Here is an 8864-nt window from a genome sequence, read left to right as displayed (position 1 = left end):
CATATGTAAATCACCTTTAAGACTGTTACCTTTTCTTTATTGTTACCTAAGAAATGCACTGTTAATAAAACTAAGCTATAAAAGAAAGTCATTTTAATACATGGCTTGGAAAGTTCTCCACAATATTATTGGATCTCAATTTCTGCAGAAATTGTGAGATGCTGCTAGCTGAATATTACCAGTAAATGTCAAAACATTGGCTTGGAGAGAAAAAATATATGAAAAGGTGTTTGAGACATTAGTTGCTTTTCAATTTAATTGATTCAAAGAATGAATGAAAGTCAAAATATTTATATTTAGAGAGAGAAAATAACTGCCATTTTGTTTCAGTTTATTTTATTAAAGTAGAAGCCTCCCACTTCTGAGTGGGTTGTATTCTAAATGGTGATGCCCAACCAATTATCAGAAAAGTGAAATGTGTTTTCTATTGCAATAGTATAGTGTTTTCTATGACAGTTATATTTCAAAAAAAAAAAAACTCTACAGAAATACTTATATCTTTATACCTGTAATACTAATACCTTTTCTTAGTAACTTTACAGACTTTATTATACTCTATTAACATCAGGGACGTGACAGAGGAAAAAAGTACTAGGTAAAAATGAAGATCAACATTCCCTGGCCACATAGCTGACGAAGATCAGATATTAAGAGCACGAAAAGAAAGAATTAGCTTGAGTCTGTGGATTTTAGCTGGTTATTCTATAGTGTAGCTTAGATATTTCAAATCTTACTTTTAATAATGCTTTTAATGCTTTAACATCCCTTCATTCTCAGCACCCACCAGAAGTAATGGAAAAGATAGGTTATTAGTACATGGGGGGAGTAGACCTGCTTGCAAGTTGTTCTTCGAAGCTAATCCGATCTGTGTTGTCAGAAAATCAGCATTTCAGTTCACAGGAGTCAGCAGTGGCTGCTCCATCTACTCACAGACAATTCACAAATATACAAACACGAATCAACAGTGGGGGCGCAATCCAGCAGAAACATCGAACCCTTCAGTATTTTGCTGTGAGTCACCAGTTGTGACCAGGACTAGCAGGGACTTCAGGAGTTCTCTGCTATGCCTGTCAATGAAATGAAGCCCAGCTAAGGTGAAGATGTGCGGCCAACGAAGTATAGCAAAACTAGTGTTGCTTTCCCCGTTCACAGTCAACTGAGTCTCATTTATACTCTCTCCAAACACCACAAGTCATTTCAGGGGTCTGACCTCAGCAGATGAGACTGTCTTAGAAAACCTCCATGTTAGTCGGTGTCAGTTGGCATCACTCTGCCAATTGGCCCAAATCAACAGAAGTGGCAAGAAGCCACCAGAACACTACCAGAAGTTTTTTTTTTTTTTGTATGTTGTTTTTTTGGTATGTTTATCTCTGTGGAGTCAAGACAATGCAGCACAGCAACACAATGTAAGGTGAGCCAATACATGTGTGTTGTTATAGAAGAACCGTTCATTATTTGTCCTTCCCTGTGCTTGCTTTAGAAAAACATGTTCTGACCTTGGTCTGCTTTCAGAAAACACCTCTTCATTTGTTTGCTCCTGCAAAATGCCTTCCAACACAACTGACTTTCCAAAGAAACCATAAGATTGGACTTCACTGTAAATTATGGCTAATATCCTCTTATAAGTTAGCACCTACGGTGTGTGACTGAGTTACCTCACTCAAGATGAGATTTCTGGTTCCATTGATTTAGCTACAAAATTCACCATGTCCTATTTTTTTTAAAAAAATCTTTCTTAATTTAATATTTTATTTTTCTTGGCTATTTTATGTATTTACATTTCAAATGTTATCCCCTTTCTCCCCTCAACTATATCACCTGCCTCTCCACCAATTTCTACCAGGATGCTCCTATTCCTATCCACCCACACCAACCTCACACCCCAGCATAACCCTACATTGGGGAAATGAGCCTTCACAGGACCAAGGGCTTTTCCTCCAACTGATGCTGAACAATGCAATCCTTTGCCACATATGTGGCTGGAGACATGAGTCCTTCCATGTATACCCAATAGCTGGCGATTAAGTCCCTGGAGCTCTGGTGGGGTTTAGTTGGATTGATTTTGTTCTTCTTCCTATGGTGTTGCAAACCCCTTCAGCTCTTTCAGACTTTTCTCTAACTCCTCTATTGGGATCCCCTTGTTCAGACCAATGGTTAGCTGTAACCATCCTCATCTGTATCAGTAGGGTCCTGGCAAAGCCTCTCAAGAGACACCCATAGCTGGCTCCTGTCAGCAAGAACTTCTTGGCATCAGCAATAGTGACTGGGTTTGGTGGCTGCATATGGGATGAAAACCCAGGTGAGGCAATCCCTGGATAACTTTTTCTTCAGTCCCTGTTTCACCATTTGTCCCTGTATTTCCTCCTGTGAGTATTTTGTTTTCTTTTCTAAGAGGGAATGAAAGATCCACATTTTAGTCTTCCTTCTTGGGGTTTGTATGATCTGTGAAGTTTTTCTTAGGTATCCAAGCTTTGGGCTAATATCCACTTATCAGTGAGGACGTACCATGTGTGTTCTTTGGTGATTGGGTTACCTCACTCAGGATATTTTCTAGTTCCATCCACTGGCCTAAGAATTTCATGTAGTCATTGTTTTGAATACCTGAGTAGTACTCCATTGTGTAAATGCACCACATTTTCTGTAACCATTCCTCTGTTGAGGGGCATCTGTATTGTTTTCGGCTTCTGGATATTATAAATAAGGCTGCTATGAACATAGGGATCATGTGTCCTTTTTTCCTTTTGTTATTTTTTCTTTTATTGGACTTTGTTATTTACATTTCCAATGTTATTCCCTTTCCCAGTTTCCCAGATGTAAGTCCCTTATTCCCTTTCCCTCCCCTTCTTCTATAATGGTGTTTCCTTCCCCATCCACCCTCTTCCTGCCACACCCTAACATTCCCCTAAACTGGGGGTCCACCCTTGGTAAGACCAAGGGTTTCTCCTTCCATTGGTGCCCAACAAGACCATCCTTTGCTACATATGCAGCTGGAGCCATGGGTCAGTCCATTTAGTCTTTGGGTAGAGGTTTAGTCCCTGGGAGCTCTAGTTGGTTGGTATTGCTGGCATTTCCCCTTCAGCTCTTTCAATTCTTTCTCTAATTTCTCTAACAGGGGTCATGTTCTAACAGTTTGCTGCTAGAATTCACCTCTGTATTTGACATGCTCTGGCTGTGCCTTTCAGGAGATATATAAATCTGGCTCCTCCCAGCAGGTACTTCTTAGCTCTTAGCTTCATCAATCTTATCTAGTTTTGGTGGATATATATATATATATATATATATATATATATATATATATATATATATATATATATATATATCAAGAAGAAGGAAGATCAAATGTGGAAGCTACAGTCCTCCTTAGAAGGGGGAACAAAATATTCATGGGAGGAAATACAGGAACAAATATTGGATCAGGGACTGAAGAAAAGGTCATCTAGAGACTGGCCCACCTGGGGACAACAAACATAGTCACTGTTGTTGATGCCAAGAAGTGCTTGCTGACAAGAGCTTGATATGGATGTCTCCTGAGAGCCACTGTCAGAGCTCTACTGATATAAATGAGGATGTTTGCAGCTAACCGTTGGACTGAGCATGGGAACCCCAAAGGAGGAGTTAGAGAAATGACTGAAGGAGCTGAAGGTGTTTGCAACCCCATAGATAGAACAACAATATCAATCAACTGGAATTCCAAGAGCTACTGTGGACTAAACCACCAATCAAAGAGTACACGTGGAAGGACCCATAGCTTCAACTGCATATGTAGCAGAGGATGGCATTTTCTGATATCAATAGGAAAAGAAGTCCTTGGTCCTATGAAGGCTCATTTCACCAGTGTAGCAGAATGTTAGGGTATTGAGTTGGGAGTGGGTGGGTGGGAGTGGGAGCATCTTTATAGAAGTAGGGGCAGAGGGAGGAGTTATGGGAGAAGGGAGAGAGGTAGGAGAGGGCATAATATTTGAAATGTAAATACATAAAATATCCAGTAGAAAAGTAAGGTACTGGGTTATAAACTCTTTTCCAGTTTGAACACATTTAATTTGGAGTATAGTCTTGTATGTTGAATAGGAACTTAGAATTCATTACAAAAATTTCTTACCTTAGTAGACTTGGAATAAAGTTTTAAAATTTTTTCTTAAAAGAAAAGTATATATATATATATATATATATATATATATATATATATATATATACACTCACACACACAAACATACATAAACTACTATAAATATACTGGGTTTGTTTGAATGAAAGTGTCCCTGTTAGGCTCATACGGAGTGGCACTGTTAGTGGATGTGTTTTTGTTACAAGAAGTGTGACTCTGGAGTGAGTTTTGAGGTTTCAGGAGCTCAAGCCAAGCCCAGTGTCTCTCTTTGTTTGCTCTCTGCCAATCCAGATTTAGAACCCTTGCACCTTCTCATACACCATCTCTGTCTACATTCTGCCATCCTTCTCATTGTGATAATAATAGACTAAACCTCTGAAACTATAAGCTCGTCCCAATGGGATGTTTTCAATTATAAGAGTTGTTGGGGTCACAGTGTCTCTTCACAGCAACAGAAACCCTAAGTCACATCTATGCATATCCATACATATACATGTATTCATTTACATACACATGTATACATATACATGTATTCACATACATATATACAGATGCATACACATACATATTTGTACATAAATGTACATGTGCAAATATATAAATATTCATACACATATATTTATAAATATATATACATAGACACAGAATCAGACACATACACACACGTATATACATATTCATGAATGCATACATACATGCAAACATAACATATATGCATACATACATGTTTGCTATAGTCTACATAAGGATAAATAACAGTGCTCAGTTTCATTTAATATCTGAGACTAACTCCTGGCCTCTGTAGGACCGTGACTGCTTGACTATAGATAAGTATACAGGTTTTACTGTGTATGGATTTGTGGAAAAGAGATATGCTGTACCAGCCTTGGTACTATAGCAGAGAAACTGCAGTGTCTGAAGCGGTCACAGTGAGGCCTTGAGACTCTTGGCTGCCCAAATTTTGTGAGCTGTGTACTCCTAGAATAAGTGCTCAAACTTTGGAGTTCTTTAGAGAGCAACTTAGAGATAGTTTTTCCTCCTGATGTTCTAAGTCATCACTCTTAACTTTATTCTGTTTTCTATTATCAATGCCTAATTCCATAAACCAGGCAAAAAGTGATTTTCCTTGGTTTGTCTTTGTAGTAATGTGATCTTCACATGTTTGCTCACTCATTATCACCTGTTTCCTCTTCCCAAGTTTTCATTGGGAAAAATGTTGGAGAAACTCATGTTATTTCCAGGTTTAGTCTTTTTCTAGACCATTGTTATAACTGACTGTGGCTCTTTAAATTATGCCTCTTTAAATGAAAATGGTCTCTTTTTTTCCACAGATATTTGAGCACTTGGCTAGCAGTTGGAGTAGTGTTTCGTAACTGTTAAGGAACCTTGAAAAAGGGTGATACAAATCGCATAAAGCAAAAGCGGGAATAAATTGAAAGAAAATGTAACATTTCCTTAGGTACATAATTATTACAATTGTACTTATTGAATAGGTATTAATGAATATTTCCTCAATGGAAATTGTAACAGAATAAAACTGTTGTACTTCTAGCAAGCACACCAATCATACATAGACAACTAAGAGGATATGTTGAATATTGTCAACCTATCATACTTTTCTTACACTGCACTGTACTTCTGCTCTGAGACTCCAACATATATGAGAGATGTCTGCTTAGTGGCTTCCGTTCATTTCTAAGGCTCTGTATTCCCATTTCTTTCTTTCATAGTAAGCATTGCATTTTTAATATCACCTTCTTTCTTCTCCATGTTCACTCATATGTGACATCTGTGCTATCCAAGTTGAACAAGAGTACTATGCAATGCCTGTTACCTCACATACAAAAGAAAATGTAACCTGTAACTGATAACTGAGAAAAAGATATTGTCCTTTCCTGAAGGTTCCCAGCCATTTGTTTTCTCAGAGACTTTCTAGGGATCCCTTTTTCCAATTTTTTTTCTCTTGAATTGTCCCAGTATTAATCCAAGCATAAAAGGTGCTCTTTCAAAAGTCATTCTCCTCCACCAGTTGTTTTCCTAAACCACGAAGTTTTCTCACTAAGAAGGAAATGTAATGGGTTCTTACTATTGTTTCTTGTTAGGCTACAGTGAATTTCTTGAATCAGATATTGAGTCATATCACATATATAAGTCACAATTGATTTGTAGTAAGATGTATTAATTCTTTTAATAATATTACATCACAAAATAATCACAATTGTGATACACTACATCCAAGATTTGTGACAAAAATATCATGCAATAGGAGAGTGCAGAAGAGATATTTACAGAAAGGAATTCTTACCCAGCACAACAGTAAATACATCACTGATATTTACTCTCCAGTTACTCTATGTCAGGAAGTGTGAGGACATCATCTACTTCCCTGGTTTTTACCCTCGTAATCATGCTCTTAGCTGTACTTACCTTCTTCATTAACATAATTGGAAAACCCACATCACTTGTCTGTGTCTCCATCCTCAGTTAAATAACAGGCATAATCAAAGAGAATTGAATGTAATTAAGGTGTTCACACTTCTATTCACAGATGAGAATGCCTAATACTTAATACTCTTTTTTAAGACTACTTCATTGATAAGATGAAAGAATTAAAGGAATTTTAAATTGAGGGAAAATTAAGGGAAAACATTAAAAGTGTGCTTCACTCCTCTCCAAAATAACTACAAAAAATTTATGTAATAAGTTAACATTTACATTTTTTCAAAGTAAGTTAGACTTTTCCAAGAAAATGTAATCATTTGAGTACACATGATAATATACAATACACAAGCTTCATTTATTTTATTTTATTTGACATTTTATCTGAGATCATTATTCAATTTTGATACTGCATAGGGGGTTCCAACAACCATTTTGTAACAAAATTATGACCTTGCTTGGTTCACCCTTTCAATGGCGAAACTCATTAAAAGTTAGAACAGTAACTGGCAGTTTAACGACACCAAGTTCTTTTTCTTTTTCTTTTCTTTTTTTTTAAGAAAATGGCTTTTCCACCCAAGCAATCATAAATATGTGTTCCGAATGGAACTTGATACCACCCTGAAGGAAGTCTAACTTCACACTGTTGGGGAAGTCTACGAAGATGACTTCAGAGTAGACTAAATTTACACAGCACCTTAAAATAGAGACACGTGCATTCCTAATCAGACTATTACATTTAGCATTCCCCAGCATGGGTGAAAAAGGTCTACAGTAAAACCTTTTGTTGGAATGCTTTACCCTTTCCACAGAACAGAAACTAAAATAACCCATTATAAAATTAGTCACAAATGCAGTCCTAAAGCTTTTGCCCACACACAGAATTATTGTTTAAAAACTTTTCTTTGTAGCAGCTAGGTCTTGCCACAACTGTGCTTAGCTAAGTTCAAAAATCTGTTTTAACCTGTGGCTTCCCTATCATTTCTCAAGCCCTCCTTCCTGCTAAGCTTTGCTTCCTGGCTCTGCCCCTACCATGGCTATTGCTGCTGCTGAAATCTCCATAGCCACCTTAAATTATGGTTTAGCAAAGTACTGTCCTCCAGCACCATAAAGACCAGAGCTCCTGTCTCCAAAGTTTCTTCCCTTCACTGATCCAAAATCTGAAGACTGGTTGTTATAATTGCCAAAATCATTATAGCTTCCACCACCTCCAAAACTGCTTCCACCATTACTAAATCCATTATAGCCATCGCCACTGACCCCCACACCTACTGTCACCATATCCACCACCACCACAGGTGCCACCAAAGCCACCAGGACCACAGAAGATTTTCTTCTTGACCCAATTCATTATTACCACAAAAACCACCTCTACATCCACCACTAAAATTTCCAGAACCATTTCAAGCTCTCTGTCTGGATGAAGCACTAGCTATCTCTTCCTTCACAGACCTTTACTTATTTGGCAGTTGTGGCAATTCACAGTATGGTATTTGTGAATAACAATCTTATCTACAGAGTCATTTTCATCAAGGGTGACAAGAGCAAATCCCCTCTTTTTCTAACTGGCTCTGTCAGTTATAATTTCTGTCACTTCAATTTTCCCATACTGCTCAAAATAAGCTTGTAAGTGATGTTCTTTTATGTCTTCTTTAATGAAGCCAACAAAGACATTTTTCACCTGGTTTCTGAGAATCTTCTCTTGACACAGTTCTCTTAGGGTCCACAACTCTTCCATCCACCTTGTGTGGTCTTGAATTCACAGCAACATCCACCTCTACCACAGTGGCACAGGTGACAAATCCAAAGACCCTGAATCTCTTCGTGTTTGGATCTCTCATTACCGCACAGTCGGTGAGTGTACCCCATTGCTCAAAATGACTCCTCGGACACTCATCCATTAGTTTAAAGCTTCTGCAACTGTTCTGGCTCCTTGGGACACTTACCGGCATGCTGACAGGGTGATGAGAGCCTGCAATGATACTTCCTCAGGAGCATCAAAAGTCAGAAAGGGATAAGATAATGAAGTGTCCAGTAAGTTACATTTTTTTTGATAAAAAATGTTCTCTAGTCTACAACATTAATATAGACCCTCTCTATTTCTACTCTGTTTTTTTGTGTCTTTTGTATGTATGTATATAACATGCATGTGAGTGTGCAGGTGTGTTTGCTGGAGACCTGAGAACAACACCAACTTCCTTTATTATTCTCTGCCTTATTAGTTAGAGACAGGACCTCTTATTGAATTAAAGCTTACTCTTTATTCTAGATGTCTGGCTTGAATGATCGTAACATGTGCCTGTCTCCATCCTCCAGTACT

The 8864-nt window shown here is 37.8% G+C and overlaps 1 pseudogene; it reads right to left on the bottom strand.

The window, feature by feature from the left end:
• Window positions 1-7529: 7529 nt before the first annotated feature.
• Hnrnpa1-ps31 (heterogeneous nuclear ribonucleoprotein A1, pseudogene 31) lies at window positions 7530-8496 on the bottom strand (annotated as a pseudogene).
• Window positions 8497-8864: the final 368 nt, after the last annotated feature.

Source organism: Rattus norvegicus, chromosome 5 (genome assembly GCF_036323735.1).
Source record: "Rattus norvegicus strain BN/NHsdMcwi chromosome 5, GRCr8, whole genome shotgun sequence".
Classification (NCBI taxonomy): domain Eukaryota; kingdom Metazoa; phylum Chordata; class Mammalia; order Rodentia; family Muridae; genus Rattus; species Rattus norvegicus.
Note: the sequence above shows the minus strand (reverse complement) of the source record. Positions and strands in the feature narration are given on the sequence as shown.